The sequence below is a fragment of the Bufo gargarizans genome, chromosome 2 (genome assembly GCF_014858855.1).
Source record: "Bufo gargarizans isolate SCDJY-AF-19 chromosome 2, ASM1485885v1, whole genome shotgun sequence".
Classification (NCBI taxonomy): domain Eukaryota; kingdom Metazoa; phylum Chordata; class Amphibia; order Anura; family Bufonidae; genus Bufo; species Bufo gargarizans.
In genome coordinates this window covers 242,621,359-242,645,545 of record NC_058081.1, presented here as the reverse complement: position 1 = coordinate 242,645,545, position 24,187 = coordinate 242,621,359, and the positions used below count along the sequence as shown (strand labels likewise).

General features: G+C 44.2%; 1 protein-coding gene across 2 annotated transcripts in view; it reads left to right on the top strand.

The window, feature by feature from the left end:
• RELN (reelin) overlaps window positions 1-24,187 on the top strand; it is a 716,958-nt gene that overhangs the window by 565,448 nt on the left and 127,323 nt on the right. The window lies entirely within an intron of this gene.

Here is a 24,187-nt window from a genome sequence, read left to right as displayed (position 1 = left end):
ACAAAAAAGGATGTGTTGCTATCAGGGGCATACATAGAAATGATTGGGCCCCATAGCAAGAATCTTAATGGGGCCCCACTAACTCCGTCCACTGGCCCATCCCACCACCTGCCCTGGCTTCTCCCCTGCCATACCCCCAGCAGTTGCAGCCGTGTAGACGTTAGGAGCTACTTTCACACTTGCGTTTCTATTTTCCGGTATTGAGATTCGTCATAGGGTCTCAATACCGGGAAAAAACCCGCTTTTGATTGTCCCCATTCATTGTCTTAGGGCACTTTCCACTATAAGCAGCACACAAGCACAGCTCATTGGGGGGGGGGGGGGGGGGCGCTATGGTGGTGCTGGCATAATAGTATACCAGTGCCACCATAGCCCCCCTTACCTTATGAACTGTCAGAACCTCCTAATGCATACCTCAGCTGCTGCAGAACATAAAAAGCTTTATTCACATCTGTATTGGGGCCTCATTCGTGGATCAAGTCATAAATGCTAGACACAATTTTATAGCCTGGAAGAGGAAACCTGACAGATCTCATCATAGTCAGCGGGATCCGTCAGGTGTTGTCGTCCATGAAGTGCCAGATCCGGAACTGCAGTGATTTTCGCTGATTTGCTCCTATGACGGCAGAACAGCGACTGTCACCAGCACAGATGTGAACGAAGCCTAATACTCACCTCAGCTGCTGCAGAACATTATAATAGTGACAAGGGAACTACAAGTCTCATCATCACCAGATTATTATTGGAAATTAGGGAGCAACACAGGGAGAGGTGAAAGTGGAGAGAACTACAATTTCCAGCATGTCCAGGCTGTTATGATCAGATACAAGCAGACATTACACAGAGTATTAGGCCGGGTTCATATCACCGTTTAGTTTTCAGTTCTTCTGATCCGTCAGATGAACAGAAAAATAAAGAAAAAAAATCCTGTATTTCAAGCATCAGTTCTGCACATTTGGCATCCGTTTATGCCATATCTGTCGGAGATCCATTATTTTAGACAGAAAAAAGTCCTGCATGCAAAACGGAAAACTAAACTGTGATGAGAATCCAGCCTAAGAAAAGAGAACTACAACTCTCAGCATGTCCAGATTATAGGACATCATCTAGTTGTACCAGGTAAGAGCTTTAAAAAGAAATAACTATAACCCCTAGTATGGCCAGACTTATTATGGGGCATCAGTATACATTTAAAAGAGGGGGTATAGGATGAGGGAACTACAACTCCCAGCATTACCAGCCTGTACTAGGGCATACGTTTAAATTACATTGAGAAACATATAATACGACAAAACTACAACTCCCAGCTTTTCTAGGATGTTATGGGTTATCCCAGAACACCACTAACCTCTTCTCCAGGCACCACACAGAAGCTCCGCCCCCTCACAGTGATATGCCACAGGTCTTTCACCAGTCCTCTGCACTGGTCACATGATGATGACATCACCAAAGGTCCTTTAGGCTACTTTCACACTAGCGTTCGTCGGTCCGCTCGTGAGCTCCGTTTGAAGGAGCTCACGAGCGGACCCGAACGCAGCCGTCCAGCCCTGATGCAGTCTGAATGGAGCGGATCCGCTCAGACTGCATCAGTCTGTCGGCGTTCAGCCTCCGCTCGCCTCCGCACGGACAGGCGGACACCTGAACGCTGCTTGCAGCGTTCGGGTGTCCGCCTGGCCGTGCGGAGGCGTGCGGATCCGTGCGGATCCGTCCAGACTTACAATGTAAGTCAATGGGGACGGATCCGTTTGAAGATGCCACAATATGGCTCAATCTTCAGGCGGATCCGTCCCCCATTGACTTTACATTGAAAGTCTGGACGGATCCGTACGAGGCTATTTTCACACTTAGCTGTTATATGCTAAAAATAATGCAGACGGATCCGTTCTGAACGGAGCCTCCGTCTGCATTATTATGATCGGATCCGTTCACAACGGATCCGATCGAACGCTAGTGTGAAAGTAGCCTTAGACTTCTGCTGCTCTGCTATTTATTGGCTTCCTGCACTGGTCACATGGTTGATGACATCACCAAAGGTACTTTAGATTTCTGCTGCTCTGCTATTCATTGGCTTCCTGCACTGGTCACATGGTTGATGACATCACCAAAGGTCCTTTAGATTTCTGCTGCTCTGCTATTCATTGGCTTCCTGCACTGGTCACATGGTTGATGACATCACCATAGGTCCTTCTCCACCTCTTACTTTCTCAGGTAGCCATACAAGTGTAATTAGTGGGCGGGGCCTATCCTCCACTGCGGCCCCCTTCCCCCAGGGGCCCCATAGCAGCTGCGTGGTCTGCCTCTATTGGAGGTACGCCACTGGTTGCTATCTGGTTTTAACTGTCAGATAAAAATGTTGATGACACATTTACTTTAAGCACTGCAGCTAACACGATCCATGTATGGAACATGTTCAGCTCATGAGCTTCCTCCATACTTGCCTTCTGCCATTATGACATAACTATATGCAAATGTCATTAAGGGGAGAGGTTTTAATCTAGAATTAACAATTGAGTGCTCTGTGCTGTTTAGTAGCTTCATTCTGTTGCAGGCTGCACACTTCATTCACTTCAAAATGAGTAGCAGGGGAGTAGAATTACTGAAGCCCTTTAATTTCTCCTGACTGACATCAGATTTTTATATGTAGAGGGACGTTTTGACTAGCAAAGTCCTCTTATTGCTGTAGCAGTGGTACTAAGTCAAACAGGCAATCAAACAGGGAAGGGACTACAGAGTTAGGGCTCATGCACACGACTGTATGTATTTTGCGGTCCACAAAACACGTATCCGCAAAAAATATGGGTGACGTCCGTGTGCATTTTGTATTTTGCAGAATGGAACAGCTGACCCCTAATAGAACAGTCCTATCTTTGTCCGTATTGCGGACAATAATAGGAAATGTTCTATTTATTTGTGAAACGGACATACAGAAACGGAATGCACATGAAGTAACTTCCGTTTTTTTTGCAGATCCATTAAAATAAATGGTTCCGCATACGGTCCTCAATTTTTTTTTAATGAATACAGAAAGAAAATATGGTCGTATGCATGAACCTGTACACTGAGGGTGCAGTCACACGTTGCAGTGAAATAAAAAGAAAATGTTGCTGTGACAAACACAAATTGTTGAAGAATGCCACTGCTAGCAAATTGGGAAGAAGTCTACAGCACAAACAGCTTAGCTTTAAACAGTACTGAAAATAATGATCTAATAGCACTATCACAAATGCTTTAAAAACACATCATATCTTCTAATGTATAAAGCTGAGTGTGTGTATGTATGTATGTATGTTCGCTAAAGGAATCCGCACCGTCGCATTTACAATCACTAAATTTGGCACACAGGTACATCAGGTTTCTGGGAAGGTTTTAGAACCAGCTATTTTGTTCACTGCTTTAGGGGAGCTTTAACCACCTCAGCCCCTCTAGCTTAAACACCCTTAATGACCAGACCACTTTTTACAATTCTGCACTACACTACTTTCAACGTTTATTGCTCGGTCATGCAAGTTACCACCCAAATGAATTTTACCTCCTTTTCTTCTCACTAATAGAGCTTTCATTTGGTGGTATTTCATTGCTGCTGACATTTTAACTTTTTTTGTTATTAATCGAAATTTAACAAAATTTTTGCCAAAAAATGAAATTTTTCACTTTCAGTTGTAATTTTCTACATGTCTTTGATAAAAAAAAATGTTTGGGTAAAAATAAATGGTTTGGGTAAAAGTTATAGGGCCAGATTTATCATTAGCTCAAGTCAGAATAATGGAGTGAAAAAGTCGCAAATTTTTGCACAATCGCTTAAACTGCGCAAAAATTTGCAACTTTTTTCTGCTCTGCACTATGCTCGCCAGTTTTCTGAAAGTGGGCGTGTTTTCTTATGTAAATGAATCTCTAGACAGATTTACTATTGGGACTATTTAAAAAGTCGCAAAAAAGTCGCAATTTCACTCCAGTGAGGACCATGCTTATCTTATGAGACTTTTTAATAGAACATGCGACTTTTTCATAAAAACGTGCGACTTTTGTAAAGCTGCTTACTGATAGATAAACTGCTACCGTCAAACCACATTTATTACAGTCTTAAAGGGCCGATCATAAATTTTTTATTACGAGGTGCTCACCACCTCATTTTATTTTTCAGCAACAAAACATACAAAACAATCAGAGTATACATCTCTGAACACAGACAATATGAGAGCAAAAGAAAAAAGCTTTTCTTTAAAAGCAAACAAAAGGGCATACAGTATTCACTGATATAATGCAGATCATATACACAATCGACATATAATGATATATTAAGGCAACACTCCCACGTAAAGTTATGCGGAGTTCACAGACCTAAGCGACAGACGACCTAGTGTTCCCCTCAATTGACCCACTAGATACCATTCAGTAAGTGTGAACGGTTTAATAATCATCTGAATTTCTGCACTTGACATACAATGTTCAATAAACGGTTTCCATTTCTGAAATAACCCTTTAGCCTGTTTTTCCTTTGTCGCAAGAGAGTTCAGCCTTTCCACAAAAAAGACACGTTTTAATTGTTCTATTATAACCTGTAACCCTGGAGCTTCAGCTTGAAGCCATTGTTGCAGGAGACTACGTTTCACCACCATACATATCGTATGAAACAACCGGGGTAACTGACCTACCTCTCCCTCCTCATAATGGAATAGATATAATTTGGCGGACAATGGAAACTCCCTTCCCCAAATCCCCCGAATCAAACTCCCTACATCCTCCCACAACCTTTTGCTCATGGGACATGACCAAATTCCATGGAATAGATCCGAGAAACTTAACCCACATTTGGGACAATTTGTAATCCTGTCTGGTTTAGCTGGGTGAGGGGGGATATTGAAGCCATATATAGCCCTATACATAAGTCTAACCTGAGTGTCCCTCCAAGACTCATTAACTACATGTCTCCTAACCGCCTCCCATCCTTTTATTATCTTCTGCACACTGTCCCCATCTTCTAACTGCTCCGCCCATTTACCTAAGGAATTATTCCTATCCCTAATCCCGTCCTCTCTCCTTATATCAGCATAAATTGTAGAAATCGAGATCCTCCCACCGCCTAAGTCCAAAATCTTATCCAAAATATTTTTACAAACTTCCTTCTGCACCAACACCAACTGATATATTACTGCCACCTTCACTTGAGACCACTGAATAGTTTGAAAAGAAGACAAAGAGTACTTAGTAATCAATTCCTCTCCAGCTAGCCACCTAGGCTCCGATTCATGTAATAGATGCTTCACATACAGAATCCCTTTCCGTCTCCATTCTTCAAACAATTTATTCCTATTACCCTGCGGGAATTCAGGATTATTCCATAATGGAAGATGCTTGGAAATTCTGTACGACAACCAGTACTTTTTCCTAAGAATCCTCCATGTAGCTATTGTGTCCTTAAACAATAAAGATTGCTTAATCCATGTAGGAATCACCTGCAACCTCGAATGCAGCAGCGCCACCGGGGACCAGGGAGCACAGAATTCCTTTTCCAACAATAAAGCTGAATAAAAGTTAGAGCCATTTATCCAGTCGCATATATGCCTTGCCATGCAGGCCAGATTGTAATTCCTGATATCAGGAAACGCAATCCCTCCATGTTCAATACCCTTCGCTAAGGAACGCATTGCGATCCTGGGCCTCTTACCGTGCCACAAGAAGTGCTTGAACGCTGTTACCAATTTAGAGATATCTTTGTGTTTTAACAGAACAGGGATGGTCTGCATAGGGTAGAGTAATTTGGAGACTGACAACACCCTTTGCCCTCCGCCTTTTAAAAATAATACCTCACTCTTTGATCTATTTATCCGCAATCCAGATATACGACCAAACTCTTCTAATGCTTCCATAATCCTCCCAATATCCCTTACAGGATTAGACAGGAAAAGCAAGATATCATCAGCAAATAATGCCGAACGCAGCTGTTTCTTACCCACCCTTAGGCCCTCAAATAACTCTCCCGACTCTAACCACCTTGCCAATGGCTCTATCACTAAGTCAAACAGGAGAGGAGACAGGGGGCAACCCTGCCTCGTTCCCCTTTGTAACAAGAATGAATGAGATACGTAGCCTCCCGTGCAAACCCTTGCCCGCGGACCCAAGTATAACCCATCTAGAAGCGTACGAAACGACCCCTGAATACCCACCGAATCCAGGGCGAGACCCAGCCATTTCCAGTTAATGCTATCGAAAGCCTTTTCCGCGTCTAAAGTAAGAATGGCTGGATCTCGCCCCCGATATTCCACCTTTCCGGACACTGAAAGGGCTAATAATACTTTCCGTAGATTGGTGACAGCTGCCCTGCCTTTAACAAAACCTACCTGCGCAGGGGAAATCAAAGAGGGCAAGACAACGGCCAACCTATTAGCCAGTAACTTTGACAAAATTTTAAGATCATGGTTTATTAAGGATATTGGCCTATAAGATGTCAAGTTTTCCGGATCTTTACCAGCTTTATGAAGCATTATAATATGAGCTGTATTCATTTGCTCCGGCAATATAGATCCCTCAATTATGGATGAATAGAGGGACATCAAATATGGCACCACCTGAACATCCAATACTTTGAAAAAATCTGCCGTGTACCCATCCGGGCCTGGGGCTTTACCAGAGGGAAAGGATTTTATAATTGTTTGCACTTCCGCTGCCGTCAATGGGGCGTTCAAAACATCCACCTGCTCCGTTGTCAGAGTTGGTAAGGAGATACGCTCCAAAAAAGCCCTCCCCTCCTCTACTTTATCCCCAACATTCTGGTAAAATGCCTCCATATAATGTTCAAACACCTTATTAATCTGTTGTGGTCTGTGCTCCCTGGATCCATCTCCTCTCCTCACCACCTGGATATGATTCAAGGGACGCCTACCTTTAGCCAAAGCGGCCAGCAACTTCCCTGATTTGTTTCCAAATCTATGCAAACGAGCCTCTAGTTGGGATCTTTTCGAAATCTCCAATTTTTCCGCCCACTCATCAAAGTCTCTCTTAGCCGAGATCCAGCATTCCTTGGCCACTTGGGTCTGGGTCAAGAGAAAGTTACTATAAGCAGCTCTTAAACATGCACTAGCTTTTTCATACTGTGTCCTAGCTAACCTCTTAATATTGGAGACATAAGCCATCAACCGACCTCTCAAAACGACTTTGGCCGTTTCCCAAAATAACGCCGGATCATTCACATGCTGCCCATTGTCATCTACAAATTCCATCCACCATCCCTTCAAGAGTTTCACAAATTCGTCATCCTTCACCAGGTAGTTAGGGAACCTCCATATAAACTCACTACCCCCACTGTACACCTCCCTGATATCCAATAAGAGCGGAGAATGATCCGAAATTACCATGTCACCTATAGTAATGTCAGACACTCTATGCAAAATTGAAGCTGAGACAAACAGATAATCTATTCTAGACCAGCTCTTGTGTACATGAGAATAGTGAGTGAATTCCCGCCCTTGAGGATTAGAGACCCTCCACGCATCCCTGAGAGACAACGACTCAGCAAAGTCCCCCAGAGAATGATGACGACTAAGGTCACTAGATGATCTCCTATCCTCCAATTGATTCATCACCGCATTAAAGTCCCCCCCCCACACCACTTTAGCACTAAGTGTATCCTTCATCATTCTAGTGCATAACGAATCAAAGAAGGCTTTCTGGCCCTGATTTGGTGCATAAATGTTATATAAACTAAGATCCCCAAAAGGGCCTGAAATATGCAGCTGAATCACCCTTCCTGTGTCATCCGCTATTTCAGAATGAACTGTATGTGACAAGTGGCGGCCTATTAAGATTAAGACTCCTGCTTTTCTGTCCACAGCCGCAGAGCCGTACACCTCTCCCACCCATAACTTCCTCATCCTATGGAAGTCCGCTGTCGACAGATGGGTCTCCTGCAGCAAGGCAATATCCGCCTTCAATCTACGCAAATGCCTGAGAATTTTCATTCGCTTGTTGGGAGATCTCAACCCCTTCACATTCCACGAGATTATCCGCATAAAATGGTTAGCAACATAAGACCCACCTGTCGACAGAGAACCCCTCCCCACCTCTCCATCGTGGCTTGCAGAATATCTCTTGGAGCACTGCCTCCCAGCCCGACAGCACTCCATGGTTCATCATACATCGATTGTACACATAATGCCCTTGAACATAAAAAAAAATTATCACCAAGCCATATTGGAACCATGACTAAAAATGTGAAAAAAACGAACAAAAAAGCATAACATATGATAGACATTACAACCTACTTATAAACTCCCTTTTTTCAAGCAATAGACGCGATGCACCACCGCCCACTAGCCGTCATGAAACAAAAACCCAGACATATTTGAATGTCCCTGTGAAAGTTCCTGACATGACAATTAGAATGATCCCCTCCCCCCTGCAACAGCGCAAAGTGTCCCTGAATAAAGGACATAACTGAGTACCGGTATTACAGTCCTCCCGTCTTTCTTGCAAATTTCACTTCCGAAGATCTTGAGAATTTATTCATCCTCTGCGGAAGAGATGAAGAGAACTGATGAACGCGGTGCCAACCATCACCACCTGACCGCATGGGGACATCACGACGTTCCTCCTCCAAGTCGACAGAGCCCTGTCTACCTTCCTCTTGATTTCGCATAAATTCCTCTGCCTCCCTTGGATCCACGAATTGCTTAGATCCACCATCAGAAAGCTGTATACGTAGTATCGCAGGGTAGGCCAATTGGAATCTGATACCGCTTTTATAGAGCCCAGTGCAAACAGGCCCGAAGGCCCTCCTTTTTCGCGCCACTTCCGCGGAATAATCAGCAAAGAGCAGTACCTTGGTTCCTTTAAGAATTAATGGCTCCCTTCTCGCACAGTAAGCCCGCAGAATGTCCTCTTTATCGGAGTAGTCCAAGTATTTGCATATCGCTTGTCTTGGCCTCTGGTCCACCTTTTTATTAGCAGACGGCACTTGATCCCTCCAGGGTCCCACTCTATGGGCCCTCTCCACCTTTCTCCTTCCGCCCTGGAGGCCCAGAGCCTGTGGTAAGTCAACTTCGAAAACATGGCGAAGTTCCGCCACCGGCACAGACTCTGGTACACCGACCAAGCGCAAATTGCTGCGCCTGGACCTGTTTTCAAGGTCCTCCACTCGGTCATTCAGCTTTTCAGCCAACTGGTACACCTCCCGCATCTTCTGTGCGGTGTCCGACGCCTCCTCCTCCATACAAGCCACCCGCTGTTCCACCTCAGAAACCCTGTGATCTTGTAACTCCACCTCCTCCTTTAATTTGTTCAGCGCTGCTTGTAGGGTAGTAGATAGAGAGGCTATTATATCGGGGGCTAGTTGTTTCGCCACTTCTATTGCTAGTGTCTTTACATCCACCGCCTTACCAGATGTTTCAAACAGGTCTAGCTGTGTGTTGGTAATTTGGGCGTCTTGCTCTTCGGCCGATGCAGCTCTCGGCGAGGGGGGAGGAAACAGCGCCATCTTAGGACTGGTCCTGTCCGCACTGTCAGTGCCCGTTACTGCCTGGGAAGTAGGTTTCTGCCTGCTTCTCAACAGGTAGCGCTCCATACAATCTCCGGGGCCCCACTCAACTAGCGGCGACCATCCAGCAGCTCTCAGAGAAGCGGGACTAGCAGGTATATGCAACGGTGAAGCGGAGCATCAGCCACCTGCCTCTCTACATGCTCGCGCCGGAACCGGAAGTCTAAAACTGACTTTTATATGTGAAAGTGGAGTGAGCTGTCAGAGTCGTGATAAATCTGGCCCATAGCGTTTACAAACTATGGTACAAAAATGTGAATTTCCGCTTTTTGAAGCAGCTCTGACTTTCTGAGCACCTGTCATGTTTCCTAAAGGTTCTACAATGCCCAGACAGTAGAAAAACCCCACAAATGACCCCATTTTGGAAAGTAGGCACCCTAAGGTATTCGCTGATGGGCATAGTGAGTTCATAGAACTTTTTATTTTTTGTCACAAGTTAGCGGAAAATGATGATTTTTCTTTTTTTCTTTTTTTTTCTTACAAAGTCTCATATTCCACTAACTTGTGAAAAAAAATAAAAACTTCCATGAACTCACTATGCCCATCATGAAATACCTTGGGGTGTCTTCTTTCCAAAATGGGGTCACTTGTGGGGTAGTTATACTGCCCTGGCATTTTAGGGGCCCAAATGCGTGCAAAGTAGTTTGAAATCAAAATCTGTAAAAAATGGCCTGTGAAATCCGAAAGGTGCTCTTTGGATTGTGGGCCCCTTTGCCCACCTAGGCTGCAAAAAAGTTTCACACATGTGGTATCGCTGTTGGGCAATGTGTTTTGTGGTGTCATTTTACATATACCCATGCTGGGTGAGATAAATATCTCGGCAAAAGACAACTTTTCCCATTTTGTTATACAAAGTTGGCATTTGACCAAGATCTTTATCTCACCCAGCATGGGTATATGTAAAATGACACCCCAAAACACATTCCCCAACTTCTTTTGAGTACGGCGATACCACATGTGTAACACTTTTTTGCAGCCTAGATGCGCAAAGGGGCCCAAATTCCTTTTAGGAGGGCATTTTTAGACATTTGGATCCCAGACTTCTTCTCACGCTTTAGGGCCCCTAAAAAGCCAGGGCAGTATAAATACCCCACATGTGACCCCATTTTGGAAAGAAGACACCCCAAGGTATTCAATGACGGGCATGCCGAGTTCATCTAAAAAAAAAATTTGGGCACAAGTTAGCGGAAATTATTATTATTTTTTTTCTCACAAAGTCTCCCTTTCCGCTAACGTGAGACAAAAATTTCAATCTTTCATGGACTCAATATGCCCCTCAGCGAATACCTTGGGGTGTCTTCTTTCCAAAACGGGGTCATTTGTGGGGTGTTTGTACTGCCCTGGCATTTGAGGGTCTCCGCAATCATTACATATATGGCCAGCATTAGGAGTTTCTGCTATTCTCCTTATATTGAGCATACGGGTAATGAGATATTTTTTTTCCGTTCAGCCTCTGGACTGAAAGAAAAAATGAACAGCAGATATTTCTTCATTCGCATCGATCAATGTGGATAAAAAAATCTCTGCCCAAAAAAGAAAGAGGGGAAAGGTGTCAGCCAGGACATAGGAGCTCCGCCCAACATCCATACCCAATTAGCTCGTATGCCCTGGCAAACCCAATTTCTCCATTCACATCAATCGATGTGGATGAATAAATCATTGCCGGGGTTTTTTTGTTTTTTTTTTTTTTTGATATACAGGTCCTTTTCAAAAAATTAGCATATTGTGATAAAGTTCATTATTTTCTGTAATGTACTGATAAATATTAGACTTTCATATATTTTAGATTCATTACACACCAACTGAAGTAGTTCAAGCCTTTTATTGTTTTAATATTGATGATTTTGGCATACAGCTCATGAAAACCCAAAATTCCTATCTCAAAAAATTAGCATATCATGAAGAGGTTCTCTAAACTAGCTATTAACTTAATCATCTGAATCAACTAATTAACTCTAAACACCTGCAAAAGATTCCTGAGGCTTTTAAAAACTCCCAGCCTGGTTCATTACTAAAAACCGCAATCATGGGTAAGACTGCCGACCTGACTGCTGTCCAGAAGGCCATCATTGACACCCTCAAGCAAGAGGGTAAGACACAGAAAGAAATTTCTGAACGAATAGGCTGTTCCCAGAGTGCTGTATCAAGACACCTCAGTGGGAAGTCTGTGGGAAGGAAAAAGTGTGGCAGAAAACGCTGCACAACGAGAAGAGGTGACCGGACCCTAAGGAAGATTGTGGAGAAGGACCGATTCCAGACCTTGGGGGACCTGCGGAAGCAGTGGACTGAGTCTGGAGTACAAACATCCAGAGCCACCGTGTACAGGCGTGTGCAGGAAATGGGCTACAGGTGCCGCATTCCCCAGGTCAAGCCACTTTTGAACCAGAAACAGCGGCAGAAGCGCCTGACCTGGGCTACAGAGAAGCAGCACTGGACTGTTGCTCAGTGGTCCAAAGTACTTTTTTCGGATGAAAGCAAATTTTGCATGTCATTCGGAAATCAAGGTGCCAGAGTCTGGAGGAAGACTGGGGAGAGGGAAATGCCAAAATGCCTGAAGTCCAGTGTCAAGTACCCACAGCCAGTGATGGTCTGGGGTGCCATGTCAGCTGCTGGTGTTGGTCCACTGTGTTTTATCAAGGGCAGGGTCAATGCAGCTAGCTATCAGGAGATTTTGGAGCACTTCATGCTTCCATCTGCTGAAAAGCTTTATGGAGATGAAGATTTCATTTTTTTAGCACGACCTGGCACCTGCTCACAGTGCCAAAACCACTGGTAAATGGTTTACTGACCATGGTATTACTGTGCTCAATTGGCCTGCCAACTCTCCTGACCTGAACCCCATAGAGAATCTGTGGGATATTGGGAAGAGAAAGTTGAGAGACGCAAGACCCAACACTCTGGATGAGCTTAAGGCCGCTATCGAAGCATCCTGGGCCTCCATAACACCTCAGCAGTGCCACAGGCTGATTGCCTCCATGCCACGCCGCATTGAAGCAGTCATTTCTGCAAAAGGATTCCCAACCAAGTATTGAGTGCATAACTGAACATAATTATTTGAAGGTTGACTTTTTTTGTATTAAAAACACTTTTCTTTTATTGGTTGGGTGAAATATGCTAATTTTTTTAGATAGGAATTTGGGGTTTCTCATTAGCTGTATGCCAAAATCATCAATATTAAAACAATAAAAGGCTTGAACTACTTCAGTTGGTGTGTAATGAATCTAAAATATATGAAAGTCTAATGTTTATCAGTACATTACAGAAAATAATGAACTTTATCACAATATGCTAATTTTTTGAGAAGGACCTGTACAAAGTGTTTGCAAAAGCATATGAACACCGCCGCCTCCTCAGCTCATATGCCTCGGCAAACGTATCTTTTACTGCAGAGGAGAAATCTCGTCTTGCAGTGCCGCATACACCGACTTTTGTGTAATCTGACAGCAGCGCAATGCTTCTGTCAGAATGCACATCAGTGCTGCAGCTAGTGGATCGGTTGGTCCATCTGGAAGGTAAAAAAAAACAAAACAAAAAAAAGAAAAAACCAGGCCGCAACGCAATAAATTTATTAACTTTATAATAACTTTTGAACAGAACATATAAACTTTATTTAACTTTTTGAACATAACGTTAACTTTTTTGCTTACTGGTGATTTTTTTTACCTTTATAGGACAAACCTTTCCTTCCCCATGGGACAATGTGCAAAGCACAAATCGCCCAAAGATGTGGCGAAGTACATTATGCACTTTGTCCCAGTTGAAAGGAGAGGTTTTCAGCAGCTCTCTGTGAATGGGCCCTAATTGCCCTGTGTACCTGTCCTGTGAGATGTGATCCCTATGCTAAGTGTACCTGTGTGTGGTACTTCCGGAAACACTCCCCTAAGCATAGGGCAGGGTGGTCAGGGCGGTCAGGGCAGTCAGGACAGAAATAGCCGGTGTCACGCCTTATTCCACTCCTGCTACAGACACAACATCTTTTTCGGGGTGATGGTTGGGTTGAGGTACCAGCAACGACATTGGGGAAATGTCGCTCGTGTAGACGGCTCACTACACTGGTGGATGGGGCGACGGAACCTCCTGGATACAGGAGGTTCTCGATGATCTCTTCCTGAAATTTGAGGAAGGATCCTGTTCTCCCAGCCTTACTGTAGAGAACAAAACTATTATATGCAGCCAATTGAATTAAATATACAGACACCTTCTTATACCAGCGTCTGGTGCGTCGGGAAACTAAATACGGAGCCAACATCTGGTCATTGAAGTCCACCCCTCCCATGAGCGAATTGTATTCGTGGACACAGAGGGGCTTTTCAATGACACTGGTTGCTCATTCAATTTGTATTGTCGTGTCTGCGTGAATGGAGGAGAGCATGTAAACGTCACGCTTGTCTCTCCATTTCACCACGAGCAGTTCTTCATTACACAAGGCAGCCCTCTCCCCCCTTGCAAGACGGGTGGTAACGAGCCATTGGGGGAAGCCCCTGCGACTAGGTCGCGCGGTGCCACAGCAGCCAATCTGTTCTAGGAACAAATGCCTGAAGAGGGGCACACTTGTGTAGAAATTGTCCACATAAAGATGGTACCCCTTGCCAAATAAGGGTGACACCAAGTCCCAGACTGTCTTCCCACTGCTCCCCAGGTAGTCAGGGCAACCGACCGGCTCCAGGGTCTGATCTTTACCCTCATAGATCCGAAATTTGTGGGTTTAGCCTGTGGCCCTTTCACAGAGCTTATACAATTTGACCCCATAACGGGCGCGCTTGCTTGGGATGTATTGTTTGAAGCCAAGGCGCCCGGTAAAATGTATAAGGGACTCGTCTACGCAGATGTTTTGCTCAGGGGTATACAAATCTGCAAATTTCTGGTTGAAGTGGTCTATGAGGGGCCGAATTTTGTGGAGCCGGTCAAAAGCTGGGTTGCCTCTGGGACGGGAGGTGGTGTTATCGCTAAAGTGCAGGAAACACAGGATGGCCTCAAATCGTGCCCTGGATATGGCAGCAGAGAACATGGGCATGTGATGAATTGGGTTCGTGGACCAATATAACCACAATTCATGCTTTTTGGTTAGACCCATGTTGAGGAGAAGGCCTAGAAAAAAAAATTATTCGGAAACTTGGACGGGTTTCCACCGGAAAGGCTGGGCATAATAGCTTCCCGGGTTGGCGGATATAAATTGAGTGGCATACCAGTTTGTTTCTGCCACGACTATGTCCAAGAGCTCCGCAGTCAAGAACAGCTCAAAAAATCCCAGGGCCGAACCGATCTGAGCTGTCTCAACCCGAACTCCAGACTGGGCGGTGAAAGGGGGAACTAATGGTGCGGCTGATGTTGGGGACTGCCAATCAGGGTTTGCCGGCACCTCAGGGACTCTAGGGGGTCTACGGGCCTTCTGTGCGGTGGCTGCGACGGGGTAACTATTGCACATGCCACCGTACCAGCTTCAATTGCCCTTCTGGTACTCGCCACTTCACCATGTTGTACGGCAGTGCTGGTACTAGGTCCAGGGTGGGCTGCGCTGCTGGTGTATGCCTCACCACGTAATCCGACAGCGCCAGCCCCACTCTGCTGCCCTTGAAGCGGATCCTGCGCAACCTTTGGTCTAGCAACACGGGGCCGGGTACGCCTGGTGCTATCAGGGACCTCAACCTCCTCGTCCGAACTTTGGGTCAGACTGCCACTGCTTTCTACAGGTTCATATTCTGATCTGCTAGATTCGTCAGATGAGGGTTCCCATTCCTCATCCGACTGGGTCAGAATCCTGTAGGCCTCTTCAGAAGAATACCCCTGTTTGACATTTGGACTACTTTATTTAGGGGGTATTCCCTGAGACTACCCAAGAAAAAAAGCAAGACTGTCTTACAAATGGGAGGCTAGCGAAGTACCGGAGGCCGCTGCGATTGATAAAAAATATCAAAACTGATTTTTTTATCGCCGCAGCGCTTGGAAAGTGATTGTGCAGTGATCAAAAAAAAAAAAAATTTTGTCACTGCGGCGGGGCGGGCGTGGGTGAACGCACGTGTGGGCGACCGATCAGGCCTGATCGGGCAAACACTGCGTTTTGGGTGGAGGGCGAACTAAGGTGACACTAATACTATTATAGATCTGACTGTGATTAGTTTTGATCACTTACAGATACTATAAAAGTACAAATGCTAATTTGCGATACGCTAATCAGCGAATCAGTGACTGCGCTGCCGTGGGCTGGGCGCTAACCGATTGCTAACTACCTAACCAAGGGGCCTAAACTATCCTAAAACCTATCAGTCAATACCAGTGAAAAAAAAAATGTGACAGTTTACACTGATCACTTTTTTCCCTTTCACTAGGTGATTGACAGGGGCGATCAAGGGGTTAATTGGGGTGATGGGGGGTGATCTGAGGGCTAAGTGTTGTGTCTTGTGTACTCACTGTGAACTGTGCTCCTCTGCTGAGACCAACCGATGAAAAGAATCAGCAGAGGAGCACAGCAGCCATTTAACACTTTATATTTATAAATATAAAGTGTTAACTGGCCTGTGATTCGTTTTTTTAAAAATCATCAGCCTGCCAGCCACGATCATTGGCTGGCAGGCTGATGATGCAACATCTCGGCTGTGCGCGTCGTCTTGCGAGATGACGCATCCCTGTGTGACTGTGCCTCAGACTGCTGCCTCCGGACCGCGATCCTGCGTTAGGCGGTCCGGAGGCGGTTAAAGGAAATCTGTCATCAGGATAATCGCTATTGAAGTAAAGTCATGGCCTAATAGCACTTAGTATCTTATTTCCAGACGTGCCTTTGTTCCAGCAATAGATATTTTTATCCTCTGAAAATCCAGTATGCAAATGAGCCAGTAAGGTGCCCAGAGGGGTGTCACTCTTGCAGGAAGGAGCCCAGACACGCCCCATGTGTCCACCCTCAAAAGACTAACTTAAAACCCCACCCCAGTTCCAGATAAAACACACCCCTTATCCAGTTAGGCAAGGCCCCTTACACTTCTCAGCTGTCGGGGATTTAAAAAAAATGAAGGAAAAAATCAACTTCTGTCAGCTGCAGGGGTGGGAGAGAGAGTGACTTTCTCCCTGCAGCTCACACTCAAACAGCACAGTGCTGCTGTCTTAGAGTGAGCTGTTCAAAAAGACACGCCCCGATCTGGTTAGTCCACGCCCCCTCCCACTCCTCAGCCGACAGAGATTGAAAAAATGAAGCTAAAAATCAGCTTCTAGGTCCTGCTAAGCCACGCCCCAATCTGGTTAGGCCACGCCCCTCTCACTCCTCAGCCAACAGGGATTGAAAAAATGAAGTTAAATATCAACTTCTATCAGCTGCAGAGGTGGGAGGGACGGTGACTTTCTCCCTGCAGCTAACGCTCAGACAGCACAATTCTGCTGTCTGAGAATGAGCTGTTCAAAAAGATATCCTTGTGTCTGTCCAGGCCCTGCGCCAGACCTGGTTCTGTGCAGGAATTGTTGTGCTTTTATTTCAGGTTCCACTCTTCAGAGGTTTGGATGCTGTCTGACCTGTAGACAGCTCTCCATAATGCAGCAGGAAAATACATTTTTGAAATCTGAGATTTGTAAATTAACCATTAAACTAACTCAGGCTGAGAACGTTGCAATGCCACTGCCACAGAAGCCCCCTAGAAATGGAAGATGGGTTACTGCAGGTTCTGGTAGACTGAGAGTTGTTGATAGAAGACATGTCCCACAGTCTGTGGCTCTCCATAATTAATTTGCAGCACTTTTAGAGTGCAAGGGCAACATGGAGGATGACTCAAGCACAGTGGGTGAGAAACAATAATCTCCCATGCCTAAAGTATGCAAGACTGCAGCCAAAGACAAGCAGGAAAAGGTGAGGACTGATAGTAGGCAGCTGTTGGTGGGCGATTCCATCATAAGAGGTGTGAAGTTTGAGGAAAATGGTGTTGTGAGATGTCTCCCTGGTGCTACTGCTAGCAGGGATAGACGACGGATCCTTAATATTGTTAGGCAAGCAAAGCAGGAAAGGGAGGTGGATGTCATTGTCCATCTTTGGACAAATGATCTGGCTTGCAATGAGGTTTCAAAGGTGAAGGAAGCTTTTCACACACTTGGAAATGATATATGGGAGGTTGCATCAACCGTTTCATTCTCTGCAGTTTTGCCTGTGCATAACTTTCAGCATGACAGGAAGATGCGCATTAAGGAATTCAATGTATGGCTTGGTGAATGGTGTCTGAACCAAGGGTTCGGCTTTGTGTCTCATGTTAGCTCTCATTGGAATGGAAAAGAACTGTACAAGAAAGATGGTTTGCCTCTTTCTCTCAAAGAAACGAATGTCCTCAGTGAACAGTTCCAAGTATTTGCATTTAAACTAGGAAAGGGGGGCAAAAGAGTGATATTCCAGCAGTCCGACTGCCCCCCAGAACAATGCCAGAAGATGCCAGTAGCACAAATGTTAAGAAATGACAAGCTCAGATTCTTGTCTACAAATGCTCGCAGTTTAGGGAATAAGATCAATGAACTTGAGGCTATAATGGCATCTGAGAATATAGATTTAGTGGCTGTTACTGAGACGTGGTTCATTGGGAGTAATGACTGGGATATAACAATACCAGGGTTCTATTTATACAGGAAAGACAGAGAAGGCAAGAAGGGGGAGGAGTGACCCTGTATGTGAAATCAAATTTGATACAAGTTAGCGAGACCAATTTAGAGTCAGTTTGGGTTACCTTGCAGCTTGATAATCATAAGGTAACTCGTGTAGGTGTGATATATAGACCATCTAGCCAAGTCAAAGAATTAGATGATCTACTAGTTAAGGAAATAGCTAAAATTACATTGAAGGGGGAAGTTATCATTATGGGAGACTTTAATCTTCCTGATGTAAACTGGAAAACCAAAATAGCTAGTTCTGCCAGGAGTACAGATATTCTAAATTCCCTACTGGGATTATCTCTACAGCAAGTAGTTGAGGAGCCAACCCGGAAGGAGACCATTTTAGATTTAGTATTCACAAATGGGAATTTGGTATCTGATATTAATGTAGGGGAAAGCTTGGGATCTAGTGATCACCAGTCAGTGTGGTTTACTATAAGTACAGTGACTGAGTCACACCACACAAAAACAAAAGTTTTAGATTTTAGAAAAACTGACTTTTCTAAAATTAGATTAGTGGTATACGAGTCCCTATCAGATTGGAACAGTTTCAATGGAGTCCAGGAGAAATGGGACTACTTAAAAGTGGCACTATTGAAGGCAACAGAAAATTGTGTTTTAGGCTTGTCAGTAAAAGCAAAAAAAGGAAGAGACCACTGTGGTACTCAGCAGAAGTGGCCAAAATCCTTAAAAACAAAAAGATAGCATTTAGTAATTCTAAAAAATAAAAAAAACGAAGATGACAGGCAAATTTATAAGATTAGGCAGAGAGAGGCCAAACAAGTTATAAGAGCTTCTAAAGCACAGGCAGAAGAGAAATTAGCTCAGTCAGTGAAAAAAGTCGATAAGACATTCTTCAGATACAAAAATGAAAAAAGGAAACTAAAACAAGGAATTACCAAATTAAAAACAAAAGAAGGAAGGTATATGGAAGAAGATAAAGAACTAGATGACTGCCTCAATGAATACTGCTGTTCAGTTTTTACAAAGGAAAATGAAGGAAAAGGACCTCAGTTAGAAAAGAAGACTAATTAATCTTTTGATGCATGTGTCTTTACAGAGGAAGAGGTTCTAAGTCAGCGGTCTAAAATCAATACAAATAAGTCACAGGGGCCTGATGGGATACACCCAAAGCTATTAAAAGAGCTCAGTGACAAACTAGCAAAACCATTAACAGATTCATTTAACCAATCACTGGCAACAGGAGTCGTCCCAGAAGATTGGAAATAGGCAAATAGGTGCCCATTCACAAGAAAGTTAGTTGGGAGGAATCGGGCAACTATAGGCCAGTAAGCCTGACATCAATAGTGGGGAAATTAATGGAAACCATACTTAAGGAGAGGATTGTGGAACATCTAAAATCCCATGGATTGAAAGATAAAAAACAGCATGGGTTTACTTCAGGGAGATCATGTCAAACTAATCTTAATGATTTTTTTGATTGGGTGACTAAAATAATAGATGCCGGAGGTGCAGTAGAAATTGCTTATCTTGTCCTTAGTAAGGGTTTTGATACTGTCCCACATAGAAAACTTATCAATAAATTGCAGTCTTTGTGCGTGGACTCCCATATTGTTGAATGGATTAGGCAGTGGCTGAGGGACAGACAACAGAGGGTTGTAGTCAATGGAGTATATTCAGACCATGGTCTTGTTACCAGTGGGGTACCTCAGGGATCTTTTCTGGGACCCATATTGTTTAATATCTTTATCAGCGAAATTTCAGAAGGCCTCGATGGTAAGGTATGTCTTTTTGCTGATGACACAAAGATTTCTAACAGGGTTGATGTTCCTGGAGGGATACACCAAATGGAAAAGGATTTAGGAAAACTAGAGGAATGATCAAAAATCTGGCAACTAAAATGTAATGTTGATAAGTGCAAGATAATGCACCTGGGGTGTAAAAACCCAAGAGCAGAATATAAAATCAGTGATACAGTCCTAACCTCAGTATCTGAGGAAAGGGATTTAGGGGTCATTATTTCCGAAGACTTAAAGGTAGGCAGACAATGTCATAGAGCAGCAGGAAATGCTAGCAGAATGCTTGGGTGTATAGGGAGAGGCATTACCAGTAGAAAGAGGGAGGTGCTCATGCCGCTCTACAGAGCACTAGTGAGACCTTATTTGGAGTATTGTGCTCAGTACTGGAGACCATATCTCCAGAAGGATATTGATACTTTGGAGAGAGTTCAGAGAAGAGCTACTAAACTAGTACATGAATTGCAGGATAAAACTTACCAGGAAAGATTAAAGGACCTTAACATGTATAGCTTGGAAGAAAGACGAGACAGAGGGGATATGATAGAAACTTAAATACATAAAGGGAATCAACAAGGTAAAAAAAGAGAGAATATTTAAAATAAGAAAAACTGCTACAAGAGGACATAGTTTTAAATTAGAGGGGCAAAGGTTTAAAAGTAATATCAGGAATTATTACTTTACTGAGAAAGTAGTGGATGCATGGAACAGCCTTCCTGCAGAAGTGGTAGCTGCAAATACAGTGCAGGAGTTTAAGCATGCATGAGATAGGCATAAGGCCATCCTTCATATAAGATAGGGCCAAAATTCATAGTATTCAGTATATTGGGCAGACTAGATGAGCCAAATGGTTCTTATCTGCCGACACATTCTATGTTTCTATGAGTCTGAAAGCTGGACTGTCCAGCCTAAAACTGGACCTCTGGCCACCCTAGGGACAGGCTCCTGTGGAGGTCACAGTTAAGGGGATGGTCCGCTATGGAGGTCAGTGTTAGGGGCAGATTGCTGTAAAGGCCACTGTTAAGGGAGGTCACTGTCAAGGGGGTAGTGTGAAACTCACTGTTAAAGTGGAAGGCTGCTGTAAAGGTCAAAATTAAGGGGGTGATGTCCGGTTCATGAACAAATCATTCTTTTGAATCGATTCAGTTCACTGAACCGGAGGAGTCGATTCACCTGACTGAGCTGATCCGAGTAAAACATCTCAGTCAGATAGCAGAGCAATAGAGACGCTGGCAGCAGGGAGGAGCGTAATCTGATCCTAGAGTGGAAGCCAACCTCTCCCCGTCCACCCCGGCCTTCAACCAATCAGAGCTGAGGCAAGCACTAGCAGCTCTGAGTCACACACAGTACAGGGAGTCTAAGAATCGAATGAGTCTACTAGTTAAAAGAATCTAAAGATCCTACTTAGTTATAGACTCATTCGATTCTTTGAGTTAAAAGAACCGTGAGTCACCAGAACATTTTACACTGAGGCTAATGCTTTGGTTGCAGCAGTGATAAGGTTTAGGGACAGACGGACAGTCAGTAGAGAGATAAGAGAAGTGACATAACACAGAGTTTAGATTACAGGTTGAATTAACCCTTTAGGATCAAATTGGCTTCTCAAGGAGATATACAGTCAGGTCCATAAATATTGGGACATCGACACAATTGTAACATTTTTGGCTCTATACACCAACACAATGGATTTGAAATGAAACGAACAAGATGTGCTTTAACTGCAGACTGTCAGATTTACTTTGAAGGCATTTACATCCAAATCAGGTGAACGGTGTAGGAATTATAACAGTTTGCATATGTGCCTCCCACTTGTTAAGGAACCAAAAGTAATGGGACAATTGGCTTCTCAGCTGTTCCATAGCCAGGTGTGTGTTATTCCCTCATTATCCCAAATACAATGAGCAGATAAAATGTCCAGAGTTCATTTCAAGTGTGCTATTTGCATTTGGAATCTGTTGCTGTCAACTCTCAAGATGAGATCCAAAGAGCTGTCACTATCAGTGAAGCAAGCCATCATTAGGCTGAAAAAAAAAGAAAAAAAACCATCAGAGAGATAGAAAAACATTAGGCGTGGACAAAACAACTGTTTGGAACATTCTTAAAAAGAAGGAATGCACCGGTGAGCTCAGCAACACCAAAAGACCCGGAAGACCACGGAAAACAACTGTGGTGGATGACCGATGAATTTTTTCCCTGGTGAAGTAAACACACTTCACAACAGTTGGCCAGATCAAGAACACTCTTCAGGAGGTAGGTGTATGTGTGTCAAAGTCAACAAACAAGAGTAGACTTCACCAGAGTGAATACAGAGGGTTCACCACAAGATGTAAACCATTGGTGAGCCTCAAAAACAGGAAGGCCAGATTAAAGTTTGCAAAATGACATCTAAAAAAGCCTTCACAATTCTGGAACAACATCCTATGGACAGATGAGACCTAGATCAACTTGTACCAGAGTGATGAGAAGAGTATGGAGAAGGAAAGGAACTGCTCATAATCCTAAGCATACCACCTCATCAGTGAAGCATGGTGGTGGTAGTGTCATGGCGTGGGCATGTTAGGCTGCCAATGGAACTGGTTCTCTTGTATTTATTGATAATGTGACTGCTGACAAAAGCAGCAGGATGGATTCTGAAGTGTTTCGGGCAATATTATCTGCTCATATTCAGCCAAATGCTTCAGAATTCGTTGGACGGCGCTTTACAGTGCAGATGGACAATGACCCAAAGCATACTGCAAAAGCAACCAAAGAGTTTTTTAGGGAAAGAAGTGGAATGTTATGCAATGGCCAAGTCAATCACCTGACCTGAATCCGATTGAGCATGTATTTCACTTGCTGAAGACAAAACTGAAGGGAAAATGCCCCAAGAACAAGCAGGAACTGAAGACAGTTACAATAGAGGCCTGGCAGAGCATTACCAGGGATGAAACCCAGCATCTGGTGATGTCTATGTGTTCCAGACTTCAGGCTGTAATTGACTGCAAAGGATTTGCAACCAAGTATTAAAAAGTGAAAGTTTGATTTATGATTATTATTCTGTCCCATTACTTTTGGTTCCTTAACAAGTGGGAGGCACATATGCAAACTGTTGTAATTCCTACACCGTTCACCTGACAGTCTGCAGTTAAAGCACATCTTGTTTGTTTCATTTCAAATCCATTGTGTTGGTGTATAGAGCCAAAAATGTTAGAATTGTGTCGAATATTTATGGACCTGACTGTATATGTTAAAGACATCCCTTCTTCTGTCTCATTCAGTAGCTATATAACTAAGGGTGGGTTCACACTAGTTATTTTCCTCTGTGATGTCTGTGCGGACTGTGGACTATTTTATTATCAGCCAATGTTACTGTTATCAACATACAGTTTTCCCTGTGCATTCACTTCACTTGGTTGTACTGTCAGACTGTCACTGTGGGTGACAATGCATTGCACAACAATGAACACCCGGCTCCTGTCCTGAGTCCTGTCTGCTTCCCTTCCGTACTCAGTCAGAGTGGAGGGAGGAGGCAGGCCGGGAGGACGGGCGGGCGGCGCGTCACTCACTACATCACGCGCCTGCGTCGCCCACTTTATGAATGAAGCAGGCGGCGTGGGCACATGACGTAGTGACTCACGCTGCCAGCGCCCGTCCTCCCGGCCTGCCTCCTCCCTCCTCTCTGCTACCTACCGAGCGATTGTAGTTGTAAGTAGCGCTGATTATGCGATTACCGGTATATACATAATTAACTATTACAGGATACAGATACGATTGTACAGTGAGCGGGGCGTGTAGTAGACTGCACGGGCCAAGCTGTCATTATAAAAGCAGTTGCGACCCCTACCCCTTGTATTGAGGGTCATTCACTACAGGGACACTGTTATGGAGGGGATCTCTGGATGACACATAGCATAAGATGCTATATATGTGTCATCCACAGATAACAGTGTCATACACAGATCCCCATAACAGTGCCATCCAGAGACCCCAATAAGAGCCACCCACAGATCCCCCATAAGTGTCACCCACAGATCCCCCATAAGTGTCACCACAGATCCCCCATAAGTGTCACCCACAGATCCCCCATAAGCGTCACCCACAGATTCCCATAACAGTGCGTCACCCACAGATCCCCCATAACAGTTCGCCATCCACAGATCCCCCATAACAGTTCGCCATCCACAGATCCCCCATAACAGTGCGCCATCCACAGACCACAATTAGTTCAAAACCCACCAAAAGCACACCTATTGGTTCAAAATATTTTTTTTCTCATTTTCCTCCTCAAAAACCTAGGTGCGTCTTATGG